Genomic DNA, 15000 nt, shown 5'->3' with positions numbered 1-15000 from the left:
CCCAATCTCAGAATCTAAGCAGGTTTGGGCCCAGTTAGTACTTGGATGGGAGACTGCCTGGAAATACCGATTATAGTGGCTGATCTTTAAATAGCCCTCTCTTTGCAGCCTCGTTCGCTTATGGCCATACCAGCATGGCTATGCCCGATCTCGTCTGATCTCGGAAGCTAAGCAGGTTTGGGCCTGGTTAGTACTTGGATGGGAGACCGCCTGGGAATACCAGGTGCTGTAAGCTTTTAGGTTTCCTTCTCTACTTATATAATGCACTGGCAGTTATAGTGGCTGATCTTTAAATAGCCCTCTCTTTGCAGCCTCCTTCACTTACGGCCATACCAGCCTGGCTATGCCCGATCTCGTCTGATCTCAGAAGCTAAGCAGGTTTGGGCCTGGTTAGTACTTGGATGGGAGACCGCCTGGGAATACCAGGTGCTGTAAGCTTTTAGGTTTCCTTCTCTACTTATATAATGCACTGGCGGTTATAGTGGCTGATCTTTAAATAGCCCTCTCTTTGCAGCCCAGTACTTTTGGAATTTTTCAGTAATTATCTAAGAGTTTTGCATAAATAAAAAAAAAAAAAAAAAAAAAGAGTCAATGCCCAGTCTTAGAAAACCGAAACAGGTTTGGGCCTGGTTAGTACTTTTGGAAATTTTCAGTAATTATGTAATAAATTTGCAAAAAAAAAAATTAAATAAATAAAGAGTCAATGCCCAATCTCAGAATCTAAGCAGGTTTGGGCCCAGTTAGTACTTGGATGGGAGACTGCCTGGAAATACCGATTATAGTGGCTGATCTTTAAATAGCCCTCTCTTTGCAGCCTCCTTCGCTTACGGCCATACCAGCCTGGCTATGCCCGATCTCGTCTGATCTCGGAAGCTAAGCAGGTTTGGGCCTGGTTAGTACTTGGATGGGAGACCGCCTGGGAATACCAGGTGCTGTAAGCTTTTAGGTTTCCTTCTCGACTTATATAATGCACTGGCGGTTATAGTGGCTGATCTTTAAATAGCCCTCTCTTTGCAGCCTAGTACTTTTGGAATTTTTCAGTAATTATCTAAGAGTTTTGCATAAATAAAAAAAAAAAAAAAAAAAGAGTCAATGCCCAGTCTTAGAAAACCGAAACAGGTTTGGGCCTGTTTAGTAGTTTTGGAACTTTTCACTAATTGTCTAATAATCTAGCAAAAAAAAAAAAAAAAAAAGAGTCAATGCCCAGTCTTAGAAAACCGAAACAGGTTTGGGCCTGTTTAGTAGTTTTGGAACTTTTCATTAATTGTCTAATAATCTAGCAAAAAAAAAAAAAAGAGTCAATGCCCAGTCTTAGAAAACCGAAACAGGTTTGGGCCTGGTTAGTACTTTTGGAAATTTTCAGTAATTATGTAATAAATTTGCAAAAAAAAAAATTAAATAAATAAAGAGTCAATGCCCAATCTCAGAATCTAAGCAGGTTTGGGCCCAGTTAGTACTTGGATGGGAGACTGCCTGGAAATACCGATTATAGTGGCTGATCTTTAAATAGCCCTCTCTTTGCAGCCTCCTTCGCTTACGGCCATACCAGCCTGGCTATGCCCGATCTCGTCTGATCTCGGAAGCTAAGCAGGTTTGGGCCTGGTTAGTACTTGGATGGGAGACCGCCTGGGAATACCAGGTGCTGTAAGCTTTTAGGTTTCCTTCTCTACTTATATAATGCACTGGCGGTTATAGTGGCTGATCTTTAAATAGCCCTCTCTTTGCAGCCTAGTACTTTTGGAATTTTTCAGTAATTATCTAAGAGTTTTGCATAAATAAAAAAAAAAAAAATAAAAAAGAGTCAATGCCCAGTCTTAGAAAACCGAAACAGGTTTGGGCCTGTTTAGTAGTTTTGGAACTTTTCACTAATTGTCTAATAATCTAGCAAAAAAAAAAAAAAAAAAAAAGAGTCAATGCCCAGTCTTAGAAAACCGAAACAGGTTTGGGCCTGGTTAGTACTTTTGAAAATTTTCACTAATTGTCTAATAATCTTGCAAAAAAAAAAAAAAAAAAAAGAGTCAATGCCCAGTCTTAGAAAACCGAAACAGGTTTGGGCCAGGTTAGTACTTTTGGAAATTTTCAGTAATTATGTAATAAATTTGCAAATTTTTTTTTAAATAAATAAAGAGTCAATGCCCAATCTCAGAATCTAAGCAGGTTTGGGCCCAGTTAGTACTTGGATGGGAGACTGCCTGGAAATACCGATTATAGTGGCTGATCTTTAAATAGCCCTCTCTTTGCAGCCTCGTTCGCTTACGGCCATACCAGCCTGGCTATGCCCGATCTCGTCTGATCTCGGAAGCTAAGCAGGTTTGGGCCTGGTTAGTACTTGGATGGGAGACCGCCTGGGAATACCAGGTGCTGTAAGCTTTTAGGTTTCCTTCTCTACTTATATAATGCACTGGCAGTTATAGTGGCTGATCTTTAAATAGCCCTCTCTTTGCAACCTCCTTCGCTTACGGCCATACCAGCCTGGCTATGCCCGATCTCGTCTGATCTCGGAAGCTAAGCAGGTTTGGGCCTGGTTAATACTTGGATGGGAGACCGCCTGGGAATACCAGGTGCTGTAAGCTTTTAGGTTTCCTTCTCTACTTATATAATGCACTGGCGGTTATAGTGGCTGATCTTTAAATAGCCCTCTCTTTGCAGCCTAGTACTTTTGGAATTTTTCAGTAATTATCTAAGAGTTTTGCATAAATTAAAAAAAAAAAAAAAAAAGAGTCAATGCCCAGTCTTAGAAAACCGAAACAGGTTTGGGCCTGTTTAGTAGTTTTGGAACTTTTCACTAATTGTCTAATAATCTAGCAAAAAAAAAAAAAAAAAAAGAGTCAATGCCCAGTTTTAGAAAACCGAAACAGGTTTGGGCCTGGTTAGTACTTTTGAAATTTTTCACTAATTGTCTAATAATCTTGCAAAAAAAAAAAAAAAAAAAAAGAGTCAATGCCCAGTCTTAGAAAACCGAAACAGGTTTTGGCCAGGTTAGTACTTTTGGAAATTTTCAGTAATTATGTAATAAATTTGCAAAAAATTTTTTAAATAAATAAAGAGTCAATGCCCAATCTCAGAATCTAAGCAGGTTTGGGCCCAGTTATTACTTGGATGGGAGACTGCCTGGAAATACCGATTATAGTGGCTGATCTTTAAATAGCCCTCTCTTTGCAGCCTCGTTCGCTTACGGCCATACCAGCATGGCTATGCCCGATCTCGTCTGATCTCGGAAGCTAAGCAGGTTTGGGCCTGGTTAGTACTTGGATGGGAGACCGCCTGGGAATACCAGGTGCTGTAAGCTTTTAGGTTTCCTTCTCTACTTATATAATGCACTGGCAGTTATAGTGGCTGATCTTTAAATAGCCCTCTCTTTGCAGCCTCCTTCACTTACGGCCATACCAGCCTGGCTATGCCCGATCTCGTCTGATCTCGGAAGCTAAGCAGGTTTGGGCCTGGTTAGTACTTGGATGGGAGACCGCCTGGGAATACCAGGTGCTGTAAGCTTTTAGGTTTCCTTCTCTACTTATATAATGCACTGGCGGTTATAGTGGCTGATCTTTAAATAGCCCTCTCTTTGCAGCCCAGTACTTTTGGAATTTTTCAGTAATTATCTAAGAGTTTTGCATAAATAAAAAAAAAAAAAAAAAAAAGAGTCAATGCCCAGTCTTAGAAAACTGAAACAGGTTTGGGCCTGTTTAGTAGTTTTGGAACTATTCACTAATTGTCTAATAATCTAGCAAAAAAAAAAAAAAAAAAAGAGTCAATGCCCAGTCTTAGAAAACCGAAACAGGTTTGGGCCTGGTTAGTACTTTTGAAAATTTTCCCTAATTGTCTAATAATCTTGCAAAAAAAAAAAAAAAAAAAAAGAGTCAATGCCCAGTCTTAGAAAACCGAAACAGGTTTGGGCCAGGTTAGTACTTTTGGAAATTTTCAGTAATTATGTAATAAATTTGCAAAAATTTTTTTAAATAAATAAAGAGTCAATGCCCAATCTCAGAATCTGAGCAGGTTTGGGCCCAGTTAGTACTTGGATGGGAGACTGCCTGGAAATACCGATTATAGTGGCTGATCTTTAAATAGCCCTCTCTTTGCAGCCTCGTTCGCTTACGGCCATACCAGCATGGCTATGCCCGATCTCGTCTGATCTAGGAAGCTAAGCAGGTTTGGGCCTGGTTAGTACTTGGATGGGAGACCGCCTGGGAATACCAGGTGCTGTAAGCTTTTAGGTTTCCTTCTCTACTTATATAATGCACTGGCAGTTATAGTGGCTGATCTTTAAATAGCCCTCTCTTTGCAGCCTCCTTCGCTTACGGCCATACCAGCCTGGCTATGCCCGATCTTGTCTGATCTCGGAAGCTAAGCAGGTTTGGGCCTGGTTAGTACTTGGATGGGAGACCGCCTGGGAATACCAGGTGCTGTAAGCTTTTTGGTTTCCTTCTCTACTTATATAATGCACTGGCGGTTATAGTGGCTGATCTTTAAATAGCCCTCTCTTTGCAGCCCAGTACTTTTGGAATTTTTCAGTAATTATCTAAGAGTTTTGCATAAATAAAAAAAAAAAAAAAAAAAAAAAAGAGTCAATGCCCAGTCTTAGAAAACCGAAACAGGTTTGGGCCTGTTTAGTAGTTTTGGAACTTTTCACTAATTGTCTAATAATCTAGCAAAAAAAAAAAAAAAAAAAGAGTCAATGCCCAGTCTTAGAAAACCGAAACAGGTTTGGGCCTGGTTAGTACTTTTGAAAATTTTCACTAATTGTCTAATAATCTTGCAAAAAAAAAAAAAAAAAAAAGAGTCAATGCCCAGTCTTAGAAAACCGAAACAGGTTTGGGCCAGGTTAGTACTTTTGGAAATTTTCAGTAATTATGTAATAAATTTGCAATTTTTTTTTTAAATAAATAAAGAGTCAATGCCCAATCTCAGAATCTAAGCAGGTTTGGGCCCAGTTAGTACTTGGATGGGAGACTGCCTGGAAATACCGATTATAGTGGCTGATCTTTAAATAGCCCTCTCTTTGCAGCCTCGTTCGCTTACGGCCATACCAGCCTGGCTATGCCCGATCTCGTCTGATCTCAGAAGCTAAGCAGGTTTGGGCCTGGTTAGTACTTGGATGGGAGACCGCCTGGGAATACCAGGTGCTGTAAGCTTTTAGGTTTCCTTCTCTACTTATATAATGCACTGGCAGTTATAGTGGCTGATCTTTAAATAGCCCTCTCTTTGCAGCCTCCTTCGCTTACGGCCATACCAGCCTGGCTATGCCCGATCTCGTCTGATCTCGGAAGCTAAGCAGGTTTGGGCCTGGTTAATACTTGGATGGGAGACCGCCTGGGAATACCAGGTGCTGTAAGCTTTTAGGTTTCCTTCTCTACTTATATAATGCACTGGCGGTTATAGTGGCTGATCTTTAAATAGCCCTCTCTTTGCAGCCTAGTACTTTTGGAATTTTTCAGTAATTATCTAAGAGTTTTGCATAAATTAAAAAAAAAAAAAAAAAAGAGTCAATGCCCAGTCTTAGAAAACCGAAACAGGTTTGGGCCTGTTTAGTAGTTTTGGAACTTTTCACTAATTGTCTAATAATCTAGCAAAAAAAAAAAAAAAAAAAGAGTCAATGCCCAGTTTTAGAAAACCGAAACAGGTTTGGGCCTGGTTAGTACTTTTGAAATTTTTCACTAATTGTCTAATAATCTTGCAAAAAAAAAAAAAAAAAAAAAGAGTCAATGCCCAGTCTTAGAAAACCGAAACAGGTTTTGGCCAGGTTAGTACTTTTGGAAATTTTCAGTAATTATGTAATAAATTTGCAAAAAATTTTTTAAATAAATAAAGAGTCAATGCCCAATCTCAGAATCTAAGCAGGTTTGGGCCCAGTTATTACTTGGATGGGAGACTGCCTGGAAATACCGATTATAGTGGCTGATCTTTAAATAGCCCTCTCTTTGCAGCCTCGTTCGCTTACGGCCATACCAGCATGGCTATGCCCGATCTCGTCTGATCTCGGAAGCTAAGCAGGTTTGGGCCTGGTTAGTACTTGGATGGGAGACCGCCTGGGAATACCAGGTGCTGTAAGCTTTTAGGTTTCCTTCTCTACTTATATAATGCACTGGCAGTTATAGTGGCTGATCTTTAAATAGCCCTCTCTTTGCAGCCTCCTTCACTTACGGCCATACCAGCCTGGCTATGCCCGATCTCGTCTGATCTCGGAAGCTAAGCAGGTTTGGGCCTGGTTAGTACTTGGATGGGAGACCGCCTGGGAATACCAGGTGCTGTAAGCTTTTAGGTTTCCTTCTCTACTTATATAATGCACTGGCGGTTATAGTGGCTGATCTTTAAATAGCCCTCTCTTTGCTGCCCAGTACTTTTGGAATTTTTCAGTAATTATCTAAGAGTTTTGCATAAATAAAAAAAAAAAAAAAAAAAAAGAGTCAATGCCCAGTCTTAGAAAACCGAAACAGGTTTGGGCCTGTTTAGTAGTTTTGGAACTATTCACTAATTGTCTAATAATCTAGCAAAAAAAAAAAAAAAAAAAGAGTCAATGCCCAGTCTTAGAAAACCGAAACAGGTTTGGGCCTGGTTAGTACTTTTGAAAATTTTCACTAATTGTCTAATAATCTTGCAAAAAAAAAAAAAAAAAAAAAAAAAGAGTCAATGCCCAGTCTTAGAAAACCGAAACAGGTTTGGGCCAGGTTAGTACTTTTGGAAATTTTCAGTAATTATGTAATAAATTTGCAAAATTTTTTTTAAATAAATAAAGAGTCAATGCCCAATCTCAGAATCTGAGCAGGTTTGGGCCCAGTTAGTACTTGGATGGGAGACTGCCTGGAAATACCGATTATAGTGGCTGATCTTTAAATAGCCCTCTCTTTGCAGCCTCGTTCGCTTACGGCCATACCAGCATGGCTATGCCCGATCTCGTCTGATCTAGGAAGCTAAGCAGGTTTGGGCCTGGTTAGTACTTGGATGGGAGACCGCCTGGGAATACCAGGTGCTGTAAGCTTTTAGGTTTCCTTCTCTACTTATATAATGCACTGGCAGTTATAGTGGCTGATCTTTAAATAGCCCTCTCTTTGCAGCCTCCTTCGCTTACGGCCATACCAGCCTGGCTATGCCCGATCTCGTCTGATCTCGGAAGCTAAGCAGGTTTGGGCCTGGTTAGTACTTGGATGGGAGACCGCCTGGGAATACCAGGTGCTGTAAGCTTTTAGGTTTCCTTCTCTACTTATATAATGCACTGGCGGTTATAGTGGCTGATCTTTAAATAGCCCTCTCTTTGCAGCCTAGTACTTTTGGAATTTTTCAGTAATTATCTAAGAGTTTTGCATAAATAAAAAAAAAAAAAAAAAAAAGAGTCAATGCCCAGTCTTAGAAAACCGAAACAGGTTTGGGCCTGTTTAGTAGTTTTGGAACTTTTCACTAATTGTCTAATAATCTAGCAAAAAAAAAAAAAAAAAAGAGTCAATGCCCAGTCTTAGAAAACCGAAACAGGTTTGGGCCTGGTTAGTACTTTTGAAAATTTTCACTAATTGTCTAATAATCTTGCAAAAAAAAAAAAAAAAAAAAGAGTCAATGCCCAGTCTTAGAAAACCGAAACAGGTTTGGGCCAGGTTAGTACTTTTGGAAATTTTCAGTAATTATGTAATAAATTTGCAAAAATTTTTTTAAATAAATAAAGAGTCAATGCCCAATCTCAGAATCTAAGCAGGTTTGGGCCCAGTTAGTACTTGGATGGGAGACTGCCTGGAAATACCGATTATAGTGGCTGATCTTTAAATAGCCCTCTCTTTGCAGCCTCGTTCGCTTACGGCCATACCAGCCTGGCTATGCCCGATCTCGTCTGATCTCGGAAGCTAAGCAGGTTTGGGCCTGGTTAGTACTTGGATGGGAGACCGCCTGGGAATACCAGGTGCTGTAAGCTTTTAGGTTTCCTTCTCTACTTATATAATGCACTGGCAGTTATAGTGGCTGATCTTTAAATAGCCCTCTCTTTGCAGCCTCCTTCGCTTACGGCCATACCAGCCTGGCTATGCCCGATCTCGTCTGATCTCGGAAGCTAAGCAGGTTTGGGCCTGGTTAATACTTGGATGGGAGACCGCCTGGGAATACCAGGTGCTGTAAGCTTTTAGGTTTCCTTCTCTACTTATATAATGCACTGGCGGTTATAGTGGCTGATCTTTAAATAGCCCTCTCTTTGCAGCCTCCTTCGCTTGCGGCCATACCAGCCTGGCTATGCCCGATCTCGTCTGATCTCGGAAGCTAAGCAGGTTTGGGCCTGGTTAGTACTTGGATGGGAGACCGCCTGGGAATACCAGGTGCTGTAAGCTTTTAGGTTTCCTTCTCTACTTATATAATGCACTGGCGGTTATAGTGGCTGATCTTTAAATAGCCCTCTCTTTGCAGCCTAGTACTTTTGGAATATTTCAGTAATTATCTAAGAGTTTTGCATAAATAAAAGAAAAAAAAAAAAAGAGTCAATGCCCAGTCTTAGAAAACCGAAACAGGTTTGGGCCTGGTTAGTACTTTTGAAAATTTTCACTAATTGTCTAATAATCTTGCAAAAAAAAAAAAAAAAAAAAAAGAGTCAATGCCCAGTCTTAGAAAACCGAAACAGGTTTGGGCCAGGTTAGTACTTTTGGAAATTTTCAGTAATTATGTAATAAATTTGCAAAAAAATTTTTAAATAAATAAAGAGTCAATGCCCAATCTCAGAATCTAAGCAGGTTTGGGCCCAGTTAGTACTTGGATGGGAGACTGCCTGGAAATACCGATTATAGTGGCTGATCTTTAAATAGCCCTCTCTTTGCAGCCTCGTTCGCTTACGGCCATACCAGCATGGCTATGCCCGATCTCGTCTGATCTCGGAAGCTAAGCAGGTTTGGGCCTGGTTAGTACTTGGATGGGAGACCGCCTGGGAATACCAGGTGCTGTAAGCTTTTAGGTTTCCTTCTCTACTTATATAATGCACTGGCAGTTATAGTGGCTGATCTTTAAATAGCCCTCTCTTTGCAGCCTCCTTCGCTTACGGCCATACCAGCCTGGCTATGCCTGATCTCGTCTGATCTCGGAAGCTAAGCAGGTTTGGGCCTGGTTAGTACTTGGATGGGAGACCGCCTGGGAATACCAGGTGCTGTAAGCTTTTAGGTTTCCTTCTCTACTTATATAATGCACTGGCAGTTATAGTGGCTGATCTTTAAATAGCCCTCTCTTTGCAGCCCAGTACTTTTGGAATTTTTCAGTAATTATCTAAGAGTTTTGCATAAATAAAAAAAAAAAAAAAAAAAAAGAGTCAATGCCCAGTCTTAGAAAACCGAAACAGGTTTGGGCCTGTTTAGTAGTTTTGGAACTTTTCACTAATTGTCTAATAATCTAGCAAAAAAAAAAAAAAAAAAAAAAGAATCAATGCCCAGTCTTAGAAAACCGAAACAGGTTTGGGCCTGTTTAGTAGTTTTGGAACTTTTCATTAATTGTCTAATAATCTAGCAAAAAAAAAAAAAAAAAAAAAAGAGTCAATGCCCAGTCTTAGAAAACCGAAACAGGTTTGGGCCTGGTTAGTACTTTTGGAAATTTTCAGTAATTATGTAATAAATTTGCAAAAAAAAAAATTAAATAAATAAAGAGTCAATGCCCAATCTCAGAATCTAAGCAGGTTTGGGCCCAGTTAGTACTTGGATGGGAGACTGCTTGGAAATACCGATTATAGTGGCTGATCTTTAAATAGCCCTCTCTTTGCAGCCTCCTTCGCTTACGGCCATACCAACCTGAGGGCGCTAGAGAGCTAGTGAGAAACAGGAAGTGAGGTGGCTATAGAAGGGTGAAGAAGGTTCACCCAAAATTGTTTGTGTTTTTTTTTTTTTTGTTTTTTGGTTATTTGAGTCTTAATAATTGTTTTTGTTTAAATTTTTGGTTATTTTTGTTACTTGTCCTCCCAACAGCATAGCTGTTTGGGAGGGATCATTTTGTTTTTTGTTTTTTGTTGTTTTTTTTTTCGTTTTTTGTTTTATTTATTTTTGAAAAATGGATGGAACTACGGCAACAGACATGGACTTGGCACGAGGAACACGGCGGCAAATGACAAACGGACTGGAAAAAACTCAACGAGAAAAGGATGGACCTGAAAGGAGATTTAAAAGAACCTACACCAAAGAAGCTACAGTAGTAGTGGATTTGACTGAAGTGCACGAAGGAAAAGCAGAAGACATAATACAAGCGCTGAAAGATAAGTTGGATGTGACAAAAATATTAGCTGTAAGACCCAAAATGATGAAGGAGTACGAAATTACGTATGAAAAGGAAGAAGATATTGAAAATCTGAGCGAAGGATTGATGATTAAAGGAAAACTATGTGAAATTAAGAAATTGAATAACAGAGAATTTGTTGTCTCTTTCATGCATCTGCCCGCTTACCTGGATGATGCAGAGATTCTACAGAAGCTGGAGGGATGGGGGGTAACTCCTGTCTCTCAGATAAGAAGAAGATTTTATACCGGCACCAACATAGAAGATGGAACGAGGTTCCTTAAGGTACAGTTCCCAAAAGAAGTGGCCTCCTTGCCCTACAGTACTCGAATTGAAATGGAAGATGGTCCACAATACTATAGAGTGATACATAGCAAGCAGGTGAGAACCTGCAGGTTGTGTATGAGCCCTGATCATGTGATGAAGGACTGTCCAGACTTTAAATGTTTTAAATGCTCGGAAACAGGCCACTTCGCGAGGGACTGTAAGGTGGTGATGTGTCCAGACTGCAATTGTGTACTGGACAAATGCGAGTGCTGGTATGGAGACCAGCAAAATGGAGAAGAGAGGGGGAGTGGGCAGATGCATGAGACAGACAATGAAGAGGAGCAAAGGGAAGACACCGGAGAAATGCAAAGAGAGGACAATGTAAGCAAGGACAATGAAAATGAGATTGAAAAGACTGAGTTAACACAGGACATTGTGGAAATGGAGGTACAGATGGAGTTAAATGAGGTTGGAAAAGCAGAAACGGAAGAGCCAGAAGAGACTGAATGGATCGGTGAGACGGACAGAAATAACAAAGACAGTGAAAACATGGGCGGAGACAGCACTGCAAGTACATCCAATAAAAGAAGAAGAAAAGTTAAGGTAATACCCAATTTAGAAAAAGCTAAAAATAAAATGTGTAAACAAAGTAATGAGGTGAAACAAGACTGTGGAAGAAGTGCAAAAGAGGGGGAGGAAGTAGGATAACGAAATTATGATGCTAAAGTTTGTCTTTTTATCTTTTTTAATTGTGTTGAAAATTGTTACTTTTAATGCAAGAGGGTTAATCAATGGTGTGAAATTTGAAAAAGTCAAGGAACTGTGCAGGGATGAAGATGTGATTTTATTGCAAGAAACAAACTGGAAAGAGAGTGTAATGGAGGATTTTAAAAAAAGATGGGAAGGGGAATTATTTTTTAATAATGCTGAGGGAAAAATAGGAGGAGGAGTTGCGATGTTAATAAGAAACGATAGAGGTATCAGGTCAAAGCAAATGTATAATGACACAAAAGGAAAATGCATGGCTGTAGAAATTAAGATGGATGAAGATGATTTTATTTTAGTAAACGTACATGCTCCAAATGAAGAAATAGAAAAGAAAAAATATTTTAATGTAATAGCTGAATTAATGGAAAAATGGAAGAGGGTAATAATTGCGGGGGATTTTAACACTGTTTTTAGTAAAATGGATATGGCTAACGGAATGGTTTTTAAATCGGATGGGGGAAGAAAGGAGTTAATTTCATTGATGGAGGAGAAGAACATGATTGATGTGTGGAGAGAAAGAAATGGGAAAAAGAGGGAATTTACAAGAAGACAGCTGGTAGGGAATTTTATGTGTCAAACTAGAATAGACTACTTTTTAAGTACTAGGAATTTGGAATGTTTTATTGATGGAGTGTTTTATAAAGAAACGACTTTAAGTGATCACAAAATGGTGCAAATGAGAATGGATTTTAAAAAGGAAATGAGGGGACCAGGGGTATGGATTTTAAACACTGAAGTTTTAAAGGAAGAGAGTTTTAAAAAAGAGATAGAAAATAAATTAGATGAGGGGAAAAAAGACTTGATGTACATAGAAGATAAAAGGCAATGGTGGGAAAACATGAAATATGACATAAAGAAATATGTAATGAATTACTGTAAATTGTTACAAAAGGTAAAAAGAACAAAGGAACAAGAAATAAGAAAGACGTTAAGAGAGGAGTTAAATAAAAATGAAGTAAACGTGCAAAGAGTAATTGAAGTGGAGGAAAAGTTGAGGAAAATCGAAGAAGGAAAATATAAAGGGGCAACGTTAAGAAGTAAAGCTAAATATACAGTAGAAGGGGAAAAATGTAGTAGATTCTTTTTTAACCTTGAGAAAAGCAGGGCGAAGGCGGGAATAATTAAAGAACTTAGGAATAAGGAAGGACAAGTTGTTTTAAGCACAGAGGGAATTTTAAAGGAAATAAGCACATATTATGAAGAACTTTTTAGATCAGAGGAAGGGGATGAGGAAAAAAGGAACATTTTGTTACAACAGATAACACGAAAAGTCGGTGAGGGAGATAAAAAGGAATGTGATAAGGGAATAACAACTGAGGGAATTATACAAGCAATAAATCAGCTAAGTGTGAAGAAAAGCCCAGGAATAGATGGTATTGGAAGTGAGTTTTATAAGGTTTTTAAAGAAAAAGTAAGCCCGATTTTAAAAGAAGTCTATGAAGAGGTTTTTAAAAAAGAAAGAGTACACCCAAGAATGGGCTTAGGCTTAATGAAAATAATCTACAAGAGAAAAGGAGACAAAGCGGAACTGAGGAATTTTAGGCCCATTACAATGTTAAACACAGATTTTAAAATTTTAGCCAGGGTTTTAGCGAACAGATTAAAAAATATTATGCCAAACATAATAGAGACTAACCAGGCATATGGAGTAAAGGGGAGGGACATAGCAGATATCACGAGTAGCATAAGAGATATAATGGGGTACATAAAAGAAAAAGGAAAGGAGGCATATATAATAAGCATGGATTTCGAGAAGGCTTTTGACAGAGTGGAGCATGGGTTTTTATTGGCGGTTTTAAAACAATTTGGTTTTGGAGAGAATTTTATAAAATGGATCTCAGTTTTATACAGCGATATTTTAACAAAAGTTAAATGTAATGGTTTTTTAACGGAACCTTTTAAAGTTTTAAGGTCTATAAGACAAGGGTGTCCACTGTCAGCGAAGTTATATTCTTTGGTGGCTGAACCATTAGGGCTTTTAATAAACAGAGAGAAAAAAATAAAGGGAATAAAACTAGAAGAAAAAGAGGAACTGACTAAAATATTCCAGTATGCGGATGATACCACAATTATTGTTGAAAATATAGAAAGTGTTAAAGAAGTAATGGAAAAAATGAAATGCTATTGTGAGGGATCAGGTGCAAAAATAAATGAAGAAAAAACAGTATATATGAAGTTCGGAAGGTCAGAGGTTTTAACGGGGGTTGTTAAATTCCTAGAGGTACAAGAAATGAGGATTTTAGGAGCGGGGTTAGCAAAGAATGAGAAGGAAACTGTTGATAATATGTGGGATGAGACATTGGGAGGGATGGATAGGAGACTGATTTTTTGGAGAAACAGGTTTTTAAGTTTGAAAGGAAAAATTTTAATTGTAAACATGTTAATGTTATCAAAAATGTGGTACAAATTACATGTGATGCCATTGCCAAACTGGGTTTTTAAGAGAATAAAAAAGAGTATTTTAGAATTTTTATGGGAAAAAAAGCCTCCAAGGATAGCGTACAATACGCTGATAGGAAAACCAGAAGAGGGAGGGATGGGTTTAGTCGATGTGGAACAGAAGATGAAAAGCATGAGGGTAAAAGTGGTTAAGAAATATTTGGATGATAAGAAGAGAGATGAATGGAAGAAATTGATGGGTTTTTATTTAAATAAATGTGGGAATTTTAACCTTGGGGAAAACATTTTATGGATGAAGTTGAAAAGTTGGATGATGGAGGGGATACCACAGTTTTATAAAGAGGTTTTAAATGCTTGGAGGCTTTTTTTAACAGAGGTGGATTTTAATCCGGAGGGGAGGGAAGCGATTTTAAATCAGCCTCTGTTTTTAAATGACAAAATAAAGATACACGAGCGAGATATCTATTTTAAGAAGTGGCTAAAAGTGGGGATCGTAAAAGTGAGAGATGTTTTATGGGAGGTGAAAGAGGGATTTTTACCACTCCAAGTGATTAAAGATGCAATGGAGGAGGAGAAGGAGGATTTTAATGTCATGGTTTTAAAAAAACAGTATGAAGATGTCAAGAAAGCAATCCCAAGGCAATGGCTAGATGAGATTAAAAAGAAGGGAGAACGAGAAAATAAAATGTTGGTGTTTTTAAAATTTAAAGAAAAGAGGGTGGATTTTAATTTGTGTACTGTGAAAATGTTCTATGAGTTTTTTATAAATAGAGTTTTTAAAAAACCTGTTGCCAACCAGATTTGGTTAAGGCATTTTAATGAAATCGAAGAAAAAGACATTTGGAAGAATAGAACATGGAAATGGTTGGATGTAGATTTAGAATGTTTAGACTATTTTATCAGACAAAATGTGATCTATACAGAAATGAGATTGTGTATAATGCAGAAGGCAACAAATGCTCAATGTAAAGTCTGTAAAAAAGAAGATGAAGGTATTTTACATTTGTTTTTATTATGTGGAAAACTTAACCCATTTTTTAATGAACTGAAAGAAATTGTCAAAGAATTAAGAGAAAATGAAGAGGTTACTGACTGGAAAAGGTTTTTTATGCTGGGAATGACAGAGAACAAAGAAAATAAGAAACTTGTGAATTTGTTTTTAATCTTGGCAAAAAAAGCAATATTGAAAAGGAGAAATGTAGCCAGAAACAGAGATTGTATTTTAAACTTATGGGTGCTTTTTAAACAAATGGTTGAAAGTTATGTAGAAATGTTATACAATGATTTTAAATTGGAAAACCAGATGGCGGATTTTTATAAAATTTTCACAAATGATGTTATATGTATCTTTAA

The 15000-nt window shown here is 38.2% G+C and overlaps 21 non-coding genes across 21 annotated transcripts; all 21 read left to right on the top strand.

Moving 5' to 3' along the window:
- The first annotated feature begins 116 nt into the window (after positions 1–116).
- LOC132135921 (5S ribosomal RNA) lies at positions 117–235 on the top strand. Its single transcript, XR_009430836.1, has one exon. It is a non-coding gene; the product is annotated as a 5S ribosomal RNA (ribosomal RNA).
- An 84-nt stretch (positions 236–319) lies between these two features.
- Positions 320–438, top strand: LOC132136112 (5S ribosomal RNA). The gene has a single exon (XR_009431014.1). It is a non-coding gene; the product is annotated as a 5S ribosomal RNA (ribosomal RNA).
- Positions 439–822: 384 nt separating this feature from the next.
- Positions 823–941, top strand: LOC132134973 (5S ribosomal RNA). The gene has a single exon (XR_009429941.1). It is a non-coding gene; the product is annotated as a 5S ribosomal RNA (ribosomal RNA).
- Positions 942–1532: 591 nt separating this feature from the next.
- LOC132134971 (5S ribosomal RNA) lies at positions 1533–1651 on the top strand. Its single transcript, XR_009429940.1, has one exon. It is a non-coding gene; the product is annotated as a 5S ribosomal RNA (ribosomal RNA).
- A 600-nt stretch (positions 1652–2251) lies between these two features.
- LOC132134969 (5S ribosomal RNA) lies at positions 2252–2370 on the top strand. The gene has a single exon (XR_009429938.1). It is a non-coding gene; the product is annotated as a 5S ribosomal RNA (ribosomal RNA).
- An 84-nt stretch (positions 2371–2454) lies between these two features.
- LOC132135786 (5S ribosomal RNA) lies at positions 2455–2573 on the top strand. The gene has a single exon (XR_009430710.1). It is a non-coding gene; the product is annotated as a 5S ribosomal RNA (ribosomal RNA).
- A 597-nt stretch (positions 2574–3170) lies between these two features.
- On the top strand, positions 3171–3289 carry LOC132135748 (5S ribosomal RNA). The gene has a single exon (XR_009430674.1). It is a non-coding gene; the product is annotated as a 5S ribosomal RNA (ribosomal RNA).
- An 84-nt stretch (positions 3290–3373) lies between these two features.
- On the top strand, positions 3374–3492 carry LOC132135388 (5S ribosomal RNA). Its single transcript, XR_009430335.1, has one exon. It is a non-coding gene; the product is annotated as a 5S ribosomal RNA (ribosomal RNA).
- Positions 3493–4090: 598 nt separating this feature from the next.
- LOC132136214 (5S ribosomal RNA) lies at positions 4091–4209 on the top strand. Its single transcript, XR_009431111.1, has one exon. It is a non-coding gene; the product is annotated as a 5S ribosomal RNA (ribosomal RNA).
- An 84-nt stretch (positions 4210–4293) lies between these two features.
- LOC132135798 (5S ribosomal RNA) lies at positions 4294–4412 on the top strand. Its single transcript, XR_009430721.1, has one exon. It is a non-coding gene; the product is annotated as a 5S ribosomal RNA (ribosomal RNA).
- A 601-nt stretch (positions 4413–5013) lies between these two features.
- On the top strand, positions 5014–5132 carry LOC132135869 (5S ribosomal RNA). The gene has a single exon (XR_009430787.1). It is a non-coding gene; the product is annotated as a 5S ribosomal RNA (ribosomal RNA).
- Positions 5133–5216: 84 nt separating this feature from the next.
- On the top strand, positions 5217–5335 carry LOC132135785 (5S ribosomal RNA). Its single transcript, XR_009430709.1, has one exon. It is a non-coding gene; the product is annotated as a 5S ribosomal RNA (ribosomal RNA).
- Positions 5336–5932: 597 nt separating this feature from the next.
- Positions 5933–6051, top strand: LOC132135747 (5S ribosomal RNA). Its single transcript, XR_009430673.1, has one exon. It is a non-coding gene; the product is annotated as a 5S ribosomal RNA (ribosomal RNA).
- Positions 6052–6135: 84 nt separating this feature from the next.
- Positions 6136–6254, top strand: LOC132135387 (5S ribosomal RNA). Its single transcript, XR_009430334.1, has one exon. It is a non-coding gene; the product is annotated as a 5S ribosomal RNA (ribosomal RNA).
- Positions 6255–6857: 603 nt separating this feature from the next.
- Positions 6858–6976, top strand: LOC132136213 (5S ribosomal RNA). Its single transcript, XR_009431110.1, has one exon. It is a non-coding gene; the product is annotated as a 5S ribosomal RNA (ribosomal RNA).
- An 84-nt stretch (positions 6977–7060) lies between these two features.
- Positions 7061–7179, top strand: LOC132134968 (5S ribosomal RNA). The gene has a single exon (XR_009429937.1). It is a non-coding gene; the product is annotated as a 5S ribosomal RNA (ribosomal RNA).
- Positions 7180–7775: 596 nt separating this feature from the next.
- On the top strand, positions 7776–7894 carry LOC132134967 (5S ribosomal RNA). The gene has a single exon (XR_009429936.1). It is a non-coding gene; the product is annotated as a 5S ribosomal RNA (ribosomal RNA).
- Positions 7895–7978: 84 nt separating this feature from the next.
- Positions 7979–8097, top strand: LOC132135784 (5S ribosomal RNA). Its single transcript, XR_009430708.1, has one exon. It is a non-coding gene; the product is annotated as a 5S ribosomal RNA (ribosomal RNA).
- Positions 8098–8181: 84 nt separating this feature from the next.
- Positions 8182–8300, top strand: LOC132135303 (5S ribosomal RNA). The gene has a single exon (XR_009430253.1). It is a non-coding gene; the product is annotated as a 5S ribosomal RNA (ribosomal RNA).
- A 490-nt stretch (positions 8301–8790) lies between these two features.
- LOC132135745 (5S ribosomal RNA) lies at positions 8791–8909 on the top strand. The gene has a single exon (XR_009430671.1). It is a non-coding gene; the product is annotated as a 5S ribosomal RNA (ribosomal RNA).
- An 84-nt stretch (positions 8910–8993) lies between these two features.
- On the top strand, positions 8994–9112 carry LOC132135366 (5S ribosomal RNA). The gene has a single exon (XR_009430314.1). It is a non-coding gene; the product is annotated as a 5S ribosomal RNA (ribosomal RNA).
- The last annotated feature ends 5888 nt before the right edge of the window (positions 9113–15000 follow it).

Source organism: Carassius carassius, unplaced genomic scaffold (assembly GCF_963082965.1).
Source record: "Carassius carassius unplaced genomic scaffold, fCarCar2.1 SCAFFOLD_60, whole genome shotgun sequence".
NCBI classification, from domain to species: Eukaryota; Metazoa; Chordata; class Actinopteri; order Cypriniformes; family Cyprinidae; genus Carassius; species Carassius carassius.
The sequence above is the reverse complement of the archived record's forward strand: the minus strand, read 5'-3'. Positions and strand labels throughout refer to the sequence as shown.